The sequence below is a fragment of the Temnothorax americanus genome, unplaced genomic scaffold, assembly GCF_048541705.1.
Source record: "Temnothorax americanus isolate GAGA-0224 unplaced genomic scaffold, ASM4854170v1 Scaffold126, whole genome shotgun sequence".
Classification (NCBI taxonomy): Eukaryota; Metazoa; Arthropoda; class Insecta; order Hymenoptera; family Formicidae; genus Temnothorax; species Temnothorax americanus.
Genome location: NW_027509260.1, coordinates 71,937 through 86,568, shown reverse-complemented (window position 1 = coordinate 86,568; position 14,632 = coordinate 71,937). Strand labels below are relative to the sequence as shown.

General features: G+C 33.2%; 1 long non-coding RNA gene across 3 annotated transcripts in view; it reads right to left on the bottom strand.

The window, feature by feature from the left end:
• Window positions 1–787: 787 nt before the first annotated feature.
• The window catches only part of LOC143893708 (uncharacterized), a 22,064-nt gene continuing 8,219 nt past the window's right edge, over window positions 788–14,632 (bottom strand). Inside the window, exons 1-3 of one of the 3 annotated variants that reach the window (XR_013255900.1) lie at window positions 3,770–6,420; window positions 3,057–3,181; window positions 788–2,301 (exon numbers count right to left, since the gene is read on the bottom strand). This is a non-coding gene — a long non-coding RNA (uncharacterized LOC143893708). Of the gene's footprint in view, window positions 3,182–3,769; window positions 6,421–14,632 lie in introns of those variants that run through there. The other 2 variants (XR_013255901.1, XR_013255902.1) reach the window with 2 other exon arrangements.

Sequence of the window (14,632 nt, the reverse complement as noted above, 5' to 3'; positions counted from 1 at the left end):
ACCCTTAGGCGAGGTAACAACTCTCTCAAAAATCTTAAATAGCAACCATCAAGTAGCGCATTATTTTAAAAGTCTTTTAATTCTTTTTACAATAACGCTTAGTTTTTTTTTAATTACTTGTGACACAATTATTTCCGAGAAAATGCGTTTCAAAGTTTGAGATAGGTATAGCAATACTCACCAAATCTTCAATTTAACGTATTAGTTCTATGACACCTTGTATTACGCTGCCGCTTTGTACGCGTTAGATTAAGGGTCCAGCAGCTATAACTAATTCTATTGTTGTCTGCCAAGTTGTAACACTTAATAGGCTAGATGTCGTGATGTATCATATTTCTTCATTATCTCATATTAATATCTCATATAATTTAGTATAAGAGATGTGTGAATCAAAGATTTTTTATGTCGAATTTAATCAAATCGACAAAATTTCATCTGAATCGAGACAAATTGAATCAAATTGAATCAAATTGTTAAAATATGATTTTTAATTAACAATATAATTATTATTAGATTGAATTTTAACACGTAGATAATAAAAATATATTTTTTTGTGGAAAAATAGTATTGATTATATATAATATAAATTCTTTTTAATGCAAAAACATATATTTAAATATTTAATATAAAATTAATAAAATATACTTTATTTAATGTTGTAATAACTGAAACAATTAGACGAAAAATCATAGATTATTAAAATACTCTAATGTAGCATCCAATAACATTATCTATAATTACATAGAAATTATAAAATAACACAATATTCAGTTACTATTTTTTTAAACTTTTATTTGCAATTTGATAGGGTTACAGAGCACGTGTAAAAAATTAGAAATAAACTTTTGGACTACTACTTAGCCGCTCAGTGAGCGATTATTGTAATACTGTCTGTTGAATGCACTCACTGAATATATCTATTAGGTAAAATGACCGTAATGTTTTGCTTTTGCTTATTAATGGAAAATAAGATTTTATAAAATTGGCGATATACATGCAGAGTACGAAGAAAAAGTATCAGACCAGTAAAATATCTCGAGAACAATGGATTTTAGAAAAAAATGTTCCAGACAAAAGTCGTAAAGTTTAAAAAGATCCATTTAATGGCAGTATTAGTTGACCATAAGTGGCATTGCCAAAGTCATGCAGGTTAGCTTAATTTTTTTAAATGGAAATTCCACTTTTTTACTGTATTATTATCTTTTTCTACTAGATAATTTGAACAACTTTTGTCTGAAACATTTTCTTCTGAAATTTATTGTTTTCAAGATATTTTATCGGTCCGATACTTTTTCCTCATTTTGTAGGTATACATATATGTATATGATTCGTATTCGATCTAGATGTTTATAAATTTCCGAATAGTATTCAAATTATAGAAATTCGAATTTGAATAGAATAGTTTGCATGTCTCTATAATTTAATTTGCATTTATTTATTCTATAGCGATTACATTTCTATATATATGTTCATGTTTTTGCATCGAATTATATCAATAAATAAGTTATCTCACGTGGCGAATGTTTTTCCTTTCTTTTAGTCTTACACAATTAGTCTATCACGAATGGATTATCGCCAACACTAAAATATATTATTACATTAATTCAAAGCTAATAAAAATACTCGACATCACGATGTTTGTATCAGTGAGCTAACAGACAAAAATCCGCGAAACTCTTTAAACATATATAATACGCGTACACAACTTCGATTTCTCTTAAATCAGTTAATCAAATCTACATTCGCAATACTTATCCTGCTTATCCACGACATCGACAAGACATTAGCCCGAATCCGAGTCGCGAATGTGAGTCCCAGCGGACATGAGTCCTGGCCCCAAGCCAGGCGAAACAAGGGTCCATCGGGAGAGAGAGGAGAGAGGGTTCGCGTTTCTCCCGCTCCAGCACGCCGCAGCCGTTTCGGTTTCAGCGGCCAGCGCGATCACGCAACTCGTTTCTAAGGTCGCCGTACTCGCCGTCTCTTGCTCGCTCTCTGGCATAGCTTAAAACAAGTCGCGTTGAGATTGGTCAAGGTACGACATCGTTTTAGACCCGCTCTTTCGCTCGATCCTCTCCCTATCCCCTCACTTCTCCTTTTCATTTTCCCACTCCGTCCCTCCATCCAATGCCGCCGCCGCCGGCGCTGTCGGCTGTCGCCGCTGCCACCGCCTCCATTGCCGGTTCAAGCTGGTTCGTCTCCCCCTTCTACTTTCTACCCTCCAAGCGTAGCATTAGTCTCCGCGTCTCCGGTCTGCTCCGGTCTACTCTGTCCCATCCTCAATGCAAACGCGCAGCTTCCCTGCTGAAAGAGACGTAAACCCCGTTTCGGGGGAATCGTACGAACGAAACGACACACGTGTTCTCCAGGAACGGCATCCAGTACACAGAGTGCCCCTTATAGCTAGCCTGAGATGTCGTGTTTTCTATTAAAAAAATTTTTTCAGGATCTCTCTTATATCAGAATATTGATCGTAAATATCAATAGAAATCACACGATACCTATAAGCTGGCTTAAATCACAATTGAAGTTTCAACCGAACGTTTATCCAAATCTGATATTTTGATAGTAATTGTGTTTGTAGGAATTTGCAACTCGAACATTAGGGAAGATAGAAATGTTGAATTTTATTTTAAATGTAAAAATACATATGATAAAATTATTACTGCAATTTCCTTGTTTTTTTTATAAACTATATACTTACAGATTAATAGCTAGTATTGGATAAACATTGTGAAATTTGATATATTATTGTATTATGATAAATAAATATTTATCTTTTTCTCAATTTTGTGTAATTGTTCTTCGAGCTTAGCAAGATTGTTATTTTTCTCGTATAAGCGGTCAATGGTTTTACTTAATGTAACGTCTGTCATAATAGCGGCTTGTTATAGATAATATGCAAACATGCGATTTACACGAAACACTTTTGCTACTTTTATTTCATTAAACATTGATATCACTTAACTTCGTTTATCCTGAATTATAGACAAGGATAACCTTCTGCCTGTGCCGGGGGGTATGTATATAACGAGCCTACTAATCCAATTTGTTTATACCTCTGATGCTGGAGCTTGCGACCGCTCTATAGGTATTGATCGCCAAATTCGTCGCATCTCGCGCGCTTAGTGTTGTGAAGTCAAGGTCTCTTGATAATACGCAGGCCCGTATCATACGAAGTAATCTGTAGGAAATAACACAATATTTACGTCCATTATAAATTTTTGCGACAAGTATCTACAAAATTTGAATTTTAGACTAACAGGCGCAACAAATTATTTATTTTTATATATGTACATAATATGAACATTATATACACGCGCGTTTGTATACTTTTAAAACACTACTATCTAAGAATATACTGTCACAACTCAAAATTTTCACAATTTTTAGAAGAGAAAAAAAATAAATTTAATTTAATTTCTTTGAATTTTGTGAGATAACTAACGCAATTACGATATTTTGATACAATGAAACTTATTTTGTTTCTTGAAGAAGTCTGCTGTGATTCACTTGCCAATTCTGTGTGATTCACTTAAATTATGATATTATTCATCCAGAAAACCGCAACATAATCGGTTTAAAAGAATAACGATATATTTCCGCCTCGTGCAGCGGATTTCGTATATAGACTTGTGACACTATTATAGCACGTAAGTAACATTTTAGGCGTACTTTTTATAGACTTAAGATCGAAATTTTTTTAGTTGTGACAGTATTCTTCTTGGTGTGCGATATGTATATATGCACGCACGTATGCACAAACACAAACCCGCGTATGCGTACACTCATATAGAGGAAGTTGAGGTAACGTGAACCACGTGGGCAACTTAAACTATCACGATATCTATAGATTATTAAGTGTTACAACTTAGCGGACAGCAGTGGAATTACTATTAGCTGCTGGCCCTCTAAGCTAACGTATGGCACAATGTGTCATAAAGTTAAAAATTAAGTTAAAACTGATTATATACTAACCTTATGCTGTAAGCGATACACTTTTATTTACTAACCTCTTACGCTGTAAGCGATACACTTTTATGTGTGTAAGTAACGCTTACAGCGTTATAAACTTTTATTTTGCAGTCAATTTACTTCGTAGCTTCTTAGTCGCTTTTTATTGCATGCGTGTAAAACTAAGATAAAACTTTAATGTAGTCTATTTAGCAAGCGTCATAAGGTGTACATTTCAATTGTGTACGATTATATAAAGGTAAAAATAGTAATATCAGATAATTTTGAGATAGTCTGTATAATACTTTTGAAAAAAATTGCATTTTATATATTCTATTGTTTCTTTCTTTCAGGAATAATAATATTATGATGAGTATACATTATAAGTATATATTATTGTAAGTAAAAGTTTTAAACATGTTATATATATTTGCATGACATATTGTTACAAAACGCACAAAAATTAAAGTTTGTAGTAAATTAGAATATAATAAATATGTTGCAGAGATTAATAAAATGTGTCACCTTGCTTAACATGGTTTAAATTACCCTATAAAAATCTGCCTTCGAAAAATTTGTTATAACACATTGAACTTACTATAAAGAAACAAAATTTTTTAGGAACACGTTGTAACAAACATTTGACATTACAACTCAACGAAAATAAAGTTTAGTTATCTTTAAGGCTCCTGGTCCCTGAGCCGAGAACTCTGCGTTGACGGTGGCGACGCCACTCTCTTCTCTCACTCTCTCCAATGGAGAATTCTGTCTTGTGACATGTTGACAACCTATTTTGTTGTACGTGCTATTTCTTTATTATTTGCTCTGTGCTTGTGCTCTAACGTTTAACGTATTCGTGAAACTCGTAAAATTGGCCGAAAAGTAAGATTTGCATGCGGAAGAAACGTTTTCACCTTCTTTCGATAGTCGTTAAACGGCTGTTTTTCCCGTATGTTTAGGCTTCGTTTTATGGCTGTTTGTTTATTGTCGAGGGAAAAGGGTAGTTTTCGGCCAATTTTGGAAGTGTTTTGAAACGATCTATAGTGATGTTTTATTGAAATGTTTTTTTATTTGAAAATGGCATGCACAACAAAATTGGGTGTTTTCCTCGCCTCGATAGTAAGAATCCAATATGGCCGCGGTGACTACCCAGGAGCCTTAATAGTTTTCAAAAGTATCTTAAAAAAAGCTTAGGATGGTTCGAATTACCTCACCTTCTTTTATGTAAAAAGCTCTACCTAAAAGATATAGACTGCGGTCCACTTGACGCTACAAATGCTTCAAAGCATTCCTCTTCTCTTTTCTTCCAATGAAGGAAGAAAGAGAAGAAGGACGCTCCAAAGAATTTGTAGCGTCAAGTGGACCGCAGCCATAGTTGAGTTTTCGAACTTTTCGAATTTGTTGTTGTGTCAGTGGAACATTTAATATTTTTAAATAATTATGATTATAACATAGCAAATATAAAAATAAATAGAGCATTTTAAATTATCGCTGCAAAATCCATAGAGGCAATTCTGTCAAAAAATCTTATGGCGCCAATACTGTCAAAGAATATCGTCATAAATGGTTCCATTCACAACTCATATGTATCCAACATATTAGGAACTTCCCAAAATATTCCCGATTTACGATCCTGATTTTACGATTCGCCCCTGGAGCAACGTATATATTCGCAGCTTCGCCCGCATGCGCCCAGCGCTGAAACGCCGGGGTTTTACCAAGCTATCTCCATTATCCGAATCAACGAGGGCGTATCGACGAGGGGCTCCTATCGTACCAAGCGTTGGTCGTTGGTCGTTGTATGCCTGAACACAAGCGAGCGTGCCACTGTCGTCACATTCCTTTCCCCGCGCACCGCCGGTACAACCATACACCCTCCTTCCCGCGATCCTCTCGCGGAACCGGCGGTTTGCCCTTCTCCCACCTTCCGCCCCAGACCGCACGTGGCGTCCAATGCCCCGTCATGAGGCAGTCGTCGTGGTTTCTACCCGAACACGTGCATCGCGCGCACTAGGTCATTGCTCTCCGTACTCCGGTTCTCTCCTTCTTTCTCTTTCTCTCTCTCTCTCCCTTTCTCTCCCTCCCCCTCCACCCTCTCTCTCTCTCTCTCTCTCTCTCTCTCTCTCTCTCTCTCTCTTTTTCTCTCTCTCTTTCTCTTTTGAGTAATATCGCGAGTGAGTCAGAACGAGTCGGAGCGAGCTGGCAGGCCCGACCCTTCGTCACAGCACTTGCCGCATAGTGTGCGGCATGACCACGCCACGCCAAATCGCGCGAGCCGTGCCGCAAACTCGACCCGCTCTCCGTGCGTCGTCCTGCGTAACCGTGGAATTCTTGCGAGGTTGGCGTTTGCAGACCTTTATCAAGTTAGCCCCCCCACCATCGCAAAAAAATCCGGACCTATTAAAAAATTTAGTGCTATTTATATGCTAATTTGTTGCTCTAGTCCGAATTTTGTTGCTCAAACCGTTTAGCAGGAATCGAGATCGAAAAGGGTGGGGGCCAGCTTGTTGTCAAGCTAGCCCCCCCCCCCAATAATAAAAAACCTATATAGAGTTCTCAAATAAAAAAAAACACCAAAATTTGTTGCTTTTTTGTTGCTCCAAGATAGCGTGAAAACATTTCTGAAATATAACGTTTTTTTAGAAAATACGTATATCCGAATACTTAACAGATAGCACTATATTGACTACATCTTAAACAACGTTGTATTTCAGAAGTGTGTTATCACGCTATCTTGGAGCAACAAAAAAGCAACAAATTCTGGTGTATTTTTTTTGGATTTGAGCACTCTATATATTTTTTTTGCATGAGAGGGGCCAGCTTGACACAAGTTCTAGCCCCACCACATACTAAAGAAACACATATATGTATATAGTGCTCAAATCCAAAAAAACAATACACCAAGTATTGTTGCTTTTTTGTTGCTTTAAGATAGCGTAAACAAATTTTAGAAATATAAGGTTCTGTAAACAATGCCACTAATAAATACTGCATCTTCGACCGTTATCCACGACTTCGATGGCTAACAACTAACTAAAAGAATTTGTTGCTCGGGTCCTTTTGTTATTTAAATATTCTATGGACCGTGCCCTACCAGAATATGCAACGTATGATTTTGTTGCTCGCCCCTAATTGCAAGTAAACAAATTATTTATCTCCGCGTCGACTGTTACCTACGACTTCGATGGCTAAAAATTAAGTAAAAGAATTTGTTGCTCGGGTCTTTTTGTTATTTAAATATTCTATGGACCGTGCCCTACCAGAATATGCAACGTATGATATTGTTGATCGCCCCTAACTGCAAATAAACAAATTATTTATCTCCGCGTCGACCGTGTTATCCACGACATCGATGGCTAAAAATTAAGTAAAAGAATTTGTTGCTCGGTTCTTTTTGGTCTTAAAATATGCCCGCGCCCTTAATAATCGAATAAAAAAGCTATAGATAAATCAAGATAATTGAATCAATCATACATACGCGATACGTCGTGTAACAAATGAAAAAATTAATTATTTAACCGAATTTTTAGCCATCGAAGTCGCAGATAACGGTCGACGCGGAGATAAATAATTCGTTTATTGCAGTTAGGGGCGAGCAACAAAATCATACGTTGCATAGGGGAGACCGGGGCTCGTTGGCACAAGAGGCAAGTTGGCAATACGTTCCGTTTATGTATTTATAGCAAAAAAAAACAATGGAAAAGTTATCACAAAATATTTCTTATATGACATAGGTACTTTTCACAAAGTTTTATTTTAATCAGACCAAGTATTACAATAGAAAAAGAGAAAAGTCTGATTTAAGAGGTGACAAGTAAATTTTCGAGCGTTTCAAAATATCGTATTGTTATAAAATATAAAATATTGTTATTAAATATCGTTTGTTCTTCAGCTTGAAAAGTAAATCAAAGTGACGTATCATTAGTTAAAAGAAAAGTTTCTGTTACTATACGACATGTTATTTTGACTAACAATAGTAATTTATTGTAATAAAACGACTGAAATAAAACGTATGTAGGAATGGTGTATGTTGGCTCATATCAAGACTCGCTTAGCTTGACTTGTTGTTGCCGTGAGCGTGAGACCTGTTTGAGCACGTGATTTACTATCTACAATGCTGATAGAAGCTAAATATATATTTATATTAATATTTTTATGATGAAAAAAGCGCTACATCTAAAATAGTTCACAATTATTTTTCTGCAACAACGTTTTGATATTCGATCATTACAAAATAACTTTAAAAGATACAATCTTTATCAAGAAGTACGTATGTGTTACCCGTTTTGTGTTTCTATTACGTATTCATTAATTTAACGTGGACTTTTGTCGCATAGCCAACTTACCCTACTATCGGGGAAAGTTGGCCACAATGCAGCATGTTCATATTTCATTTATTACAAAGAAACTATACGGTATACAGGAGCGTTCCTAGCATAAAAATGTAAAAAAAGGTTCTCTCTATCATATTAGTACTGTTTAATCATGATAATTAGTTGTATAAAAACTCAAATGCCGAAATTGTAAAAACGGTGCCAACGAGCCCCGGTCTCCCCTATTCTGGTAGGGCACGGATCATAGAATATTTAAATAACAAAAAGACCCGAGCAACAAATTCTTTTAGTTAGTTTTTAGCCATCAAAGTCGCGGATAACGGTCGAAGATGCAGTATTTATTAGTGGCATTGTTTACAGAACCTTATATTTCTAAAATTTGTTTACGCTATCTTGGAGCAACAAAAAAGCAACAAATTCTGGTGTATTTTTTTTGGGATTTGAACACTATAGGTTTTTTATTATGGGGGGGGGGGCTAGCTTGACGACAAGCTGGCCCTACCTTTTTTCGATCTCGATTTCCTGCTAAACGGTTTGAGCAACAAAATTCGGACTAGAGCAACAAATTAGCACATAAATAGCACTAAATTTTTTAATAAGTCCGGATTTTTTTGCGATGGTGGGGGGGGGGGCTAACTTGATAGAGGTCGTTCGCAGACCGGTCCAGAAGCTTCAGTTTGGACGAAATGCATTCGGGGCATTACACGATGTAGCGCGCGTACATACCCCACACACATTATACAACCCTCGAAAAAAGGTAATAGATAAGCGAGGGGAAATAGAAAGGAAAAAAATATGATTGACAAAGCTGTAATATGTTGTCAATATGATATACGTAATGGAATGAGAATTACGAGAGAATATCAAACATATATGTCCATGAGAAAGCGAGTTTAATATCGGGGGATATAAAACGCAACGAGCTCTTATCTTTTGCTTTTGCTTTGTAATTTAATCGATGTTAATTTTGATGTTTTCATATTATTATTTCGTAATAAATCCAATCTGAATGTAATTGATTTATTTTCGCAATTAAATACTATTATCAACAATTAGGTGCAAAATTAGAGAATATATTATTAGTCTGTTTAAAAATCATTTGCGTGATATATTTCACGATTCGATTAACTATATAGCATTACTCTCATTAGCTCTCAATTGCTGAACATTTTAATTAACAAACGAAAACAAGCTACCTGAAATTGCGTCAATGCTGCCTGTTACGACATCGCGTTATCGCTCTAGCCTTAGATAAGCGTAAACACGACGATGTTTATCGGGGCTATTTTAAGCGCCAGGAAGCAAATATTTCGTAATGAAGACTTATAGTACTCACAATAGACTTTTTCGGGCAATCACGAATGTATTACGAATGTATCATCGTACCTTTACACATATACGATGTCCGTACATATAGATATATATCAAATATAAAATTATACATATATATTAATATACACTGGTCAAAAAAATTATCGCAACTCAATTCATATCTAAGTTTTGCGTAATTTTAAATAAGCATACCTATCTCCGCGAAAAATTGTCGTATTTAAAAAAGTTTTTTTTTTATTTTAAAGGGTAAACTCTCTTTTTTAAAGAACTTTCGTTAGATTTTGATTTTATCCTCTTACCATCTCTTCAAAAGTAAAGACGTGTTTTTTTTCCAAAAAATTGCATAGTTTGACGAACTCTATACGGCGTGGAATAACATTTTTTCACAAATATCATGATAGTTACCGTAAAACATGAGCTTTTTCTTTCAAATTAAAAAAAATTGAGGTCCGTACGATTTTTTTTCGCGGAGTTACGGTGTATTAAAGTTGGCGGTAACGCGGTAACTTACATAAAACAAAAATGCATAAGTAACTTTGATACACTCCGTAACTCCGCGAAAAAAAAAATCGTACGGACCTCAATCTTTTTAATCTGCAAAGAAATGTCCATATTTTAGGATGGTTATCAATGTTATCATATTTGCGGAAAAAATTTATTCCCGTAGAGTTCGTCAAACTATGCAATTTTTTGGAGAAAATACACGTCCTTATACTTTTAAAGAGATAGTAGAAGGATAAAATAAAAATCTAACAAAAGTTCCTTAAAGAAGGAACTTTACTCTTTAAAAAATAAAATAAAAATTTTTAAATACGACAATTTTTCGCGAAGATACGTTTATTTGGAGTTACGGGAAATTTTATGAATGAATGTTGTGATAACTTTTTTTATCAGTGTATAACATAAATATGCTGACATGTATGAACGGAGAAGAAAGAGTGAAGCTTTAATTTTATAATTAAAAATATTTCAGGTATATCGTCCTGTTTTTTGCACCAAGTTCACATGCAAGACAAATAGTGTATCTTTACGCGAGATAGTACATATAGCTTGGGAGTACTTTTCATTGTAATATCCTAATGATACTACTTAAATAAAAATTGTGAAATTTTTATTCAAAAAACAATATCATCGTCAGAAAAAAATATAATTACAAATTTCGTATATAAATGACCCTAAAAAAACTTGCAATTAATATTGGTTGTTTTTATGTTAATAATTATAAAAAACTAAGGATTCATGCAAACAAAGCGAGAAAACATTTTCTGTATGAAAAGAAGCGACGTCGGAGCCTTTCGTTCGTATGAGAAAGCGCTAAGTTGATTGGTTAACTGCATCTCGTTTAGGTTTACAGATAATATCTCAAATAGGTCAGTCACAGTAATGTATAAATGTACACACACACACACAAACACGCGCGCGCGCTCAAAATAATAATATATAATAATCATAATATGTTATATAAATAATATTTATCTAGTCATAATATTTTTTAACTTCTTAATGCATTAAAAAAGCATTGTTCTGTATAATAGTATTTTCGCGTATAAACTTAGCATTTTTTTTATCTTTAAAAAAATATTTTTTTAAAGAAATTTAATACATTCTATTTAGCAATAAGTGTCATATGGTGTACGATATATTTTCATTGTGTACGATATAAAGGTAAAAATAGCGATATCGGATAATTTTGAGACAATTTGTATAATACTTTTGAAAAATATTGCATTTTAAATTTTATTGTTTCTTTTAGAAGTAATAATATTATGATGAGTATACATTATAAAAATATACATTGTTATATTATCGTAAGTAAAAGTTACATGTTATATATATTTGTACGACATTGTTACAAAGCGTACAAAAATTAGAGTTTGTAGTAAAGAATATAATAAATATGTTGCAGAGATTAATAAAGTGTATCACCTTGTTCAACATGATTCAAATCACTCTACAAAAAAATCTACCTTCAAAAAATTTGTTATAATATTAAACTCACTATAAATAAACAAAATTTGTTAGGAGTACGTTGTAACAAACATTTGGCATTATAACTCAGCAAAAACAAAGTTTGTTATCTTTAAGGTGGTATGTCCATATAACCTATGAAAACAGATCGATGCAGTTTTTTCAGTAAAAGTAATTAAGCAACTGACGAATCTTCATGCTAAATTTGAAATGGATTGACCGTGTAGTTTCCGAGATATTATTGTCTAAAAATATGCTTTTTTCCCTATCTTAAGCATTGCGTTTATGGCGGACGACGCGTGAGAGACCGTAATTTTGAGATAAATTGATGGTAGTAAATTATAGAAAAGACAGATCAGGTTGAAAATTAGAATAAAAACAGAGGAGTGTCTTCCGAATCATATGGTACCAAAGCCAACAATCTCAACCGTATAGAATGTTCACAAAATTAGTTAAAAGACATCGATTTCCGCATTTCAAATTCTTTCCCAGCGTTTTGAGAGTAACAACGTGTCGCCCTTCACATGGGTATTTCACTTCGGCTGTGTTTCGCCATTCGGCTTGTTTTTTTGTCAATAGTTCTGCGCGTTTTCTTTTGTGGTCAAGCACTTTTTGTTTGATAAAGCGTCCTTTAAAACGCGGTTGTTCGTTCATGATATAAAAGTAAATGTTGCACTTAAATAAAATTAATCTCTAAGTTCATTGCTCCGAACGATACACGTGCAACCATTTGTTTACATGAATGTTGCGACGTTGCCACATCTGAAGCTCTTCTGTACTACGCTAAGAAAATTGGACTATTTTCATTCGCCTCTTTTTTATTATTGATTATTTATTCGATTTGTGATATACAATCATTTTGAGAAATTCATTAATGAATTTAGTCGACTATGAAAGTGTATGAAATTAGAAGTTTTAAAATGAGGTTTATTTTGACTCACATAGTCGCAAATAAACCACCTTAATAGTTTTCAAGTTATTTTGAAAAAAGCTTAGGGTGAATTTTTCCATCTTCCTCTAAGCTAAGGAATAGATATATCTCGTAACGTATTAATTTTTAATGATCTTATTTTAATGCTTCCATGCATAAAATAATTAATTTTAAGAAAAATTTAAGGAAAAATATGCAATTGTACATTGTATATGTACGCGCACGCGCATACATAAATATGCTGAACGTCTCTAAGAGCCGGTTGTTTCAACCTATTGGTGAACTAACTAATAGTTAAATCATATGTCTATCTTTCTCTAATTTGAAGGGAAAAGAAAGCAATATATATTTATGATTTAACTATTAGTTACCGATTGGAACAACCGCCGCTAAGTGAATTTTACATGTTTTCTACTCATTTTTCATGTACGCATAACATATTAATCGCTGCGCATTTCGGCAGTCAACACGTGTCTTATTGCGTCCATTCAAGGTCGCTAGTCTGATGAAAACGCAGAACGTTCGTTATCTAATATTGATACGTGCCACGCGCGCTTTCAGACAATCAACACAACTCTTCATCGAGGGCCGTTTTTAATTCTTTGTATCAAAGTGTTACATCGGGTTCTCATTCCGTATATACTCGCAAGAGTATCCAAATTCAAAGAAAGAAGTTTGAATTATAACATAAGAGCTTATGTAATTATTTTTACTCGTTTCTTGCCATAATCATGGTATTTGTGACGCTCTCACATGAAATACATGATAGTGATAAGATGAGTTTTTTATCTAATTATATCATTTTAAAGACATGTAATGTAAAATTAAATTGAAAAATATATTCACATACAACATTACTTAGAATGTAGTATTACAAATAATTTTTAAGAATAGTGATTGTGTGTGTGTTAATTCTAGAATATTAATAGAGAGAAAATAATGATTAATCAACACATATTTTACGTAATTAATATTAATTAAAGACTTTTTTTCGTGATGCTACGGAGAAAAATAATTGTAATACAGATTACATAAAGAAATATATTTCTCTTTACATCTTCTTATAAATTAAGCTAAAATGTAATGACATTATAGGATTTATGAAATTGATATAAAAACTGATATGTTACTTACACATACTTTTTATTAATTTTTACTTGTATTATTAAAGATTACGATACCTATCGCTATTATAAATTTATTATTGATTATTGTATTTATTTAAAAAAACAATCAGACAATTTCTCTTAAAAACAAAAGTTTTCCATAAATATATATTACTAATCAAATATTGTAATTTTTGACATGTAGGTATTGTAAATCTTACTACGACCACGTAAAAATTTACAACACACACATACACAACAATATATTATATATCAATTTTACACAACAATAATCGATCAATTTTATGTGCACACATAATCAGATAAAAATTCATCTTATCACTATCATATATTTCATATAAGAATCAGCAGAGCGTCACGAGTACACGATTATGGTAAGAAATGAAGTAGAAATAATTGCGTAAACTTTTATATTATAATTCAGATATTTGTACGTATGTATTATGTAAGGGTTACTCTCTGATTTTGATGAATATGTATGTTATAGATCGAATGAGATACATTCTTCGAATGCTTTTACGTATGTTATCCCCTTGACTGTCAATGACGGAAATATCCGCAAAAAAAACTAGCCAGGATTGTTCATGGAAAAATCCGCACATTCAAGAAAAGTTTCTTTTAAAGGAGCAATTAGAACAGAGTCCTATATCTCTCTCTTTATATATGTTTTTGAGGTCGCTGAACTCAAATTTGAAACAAAATTGCGAAATTCAAAATAGACCAAAAGTGCAAAAAATTGTTCGATTTGCATAATAATTTATATTTAAAAGTTTTTTGAAACCGCTGATTTCAAATTCAAAATAAAAATTTAAGAATTCAAAACGGCAAATTCAATATAATAAGCAAAAAATTTAAATACGGTTTAATTGCATAAAAAGTTTTAAAGGTTTTTTTTTAAGTTGCTGATTCTATTTTTAAAATTAAAATTGGTTTATTTTAATGACGAATTTAATATGACGGCAAAAAATTTTTTTAAATACTTGGTTTAC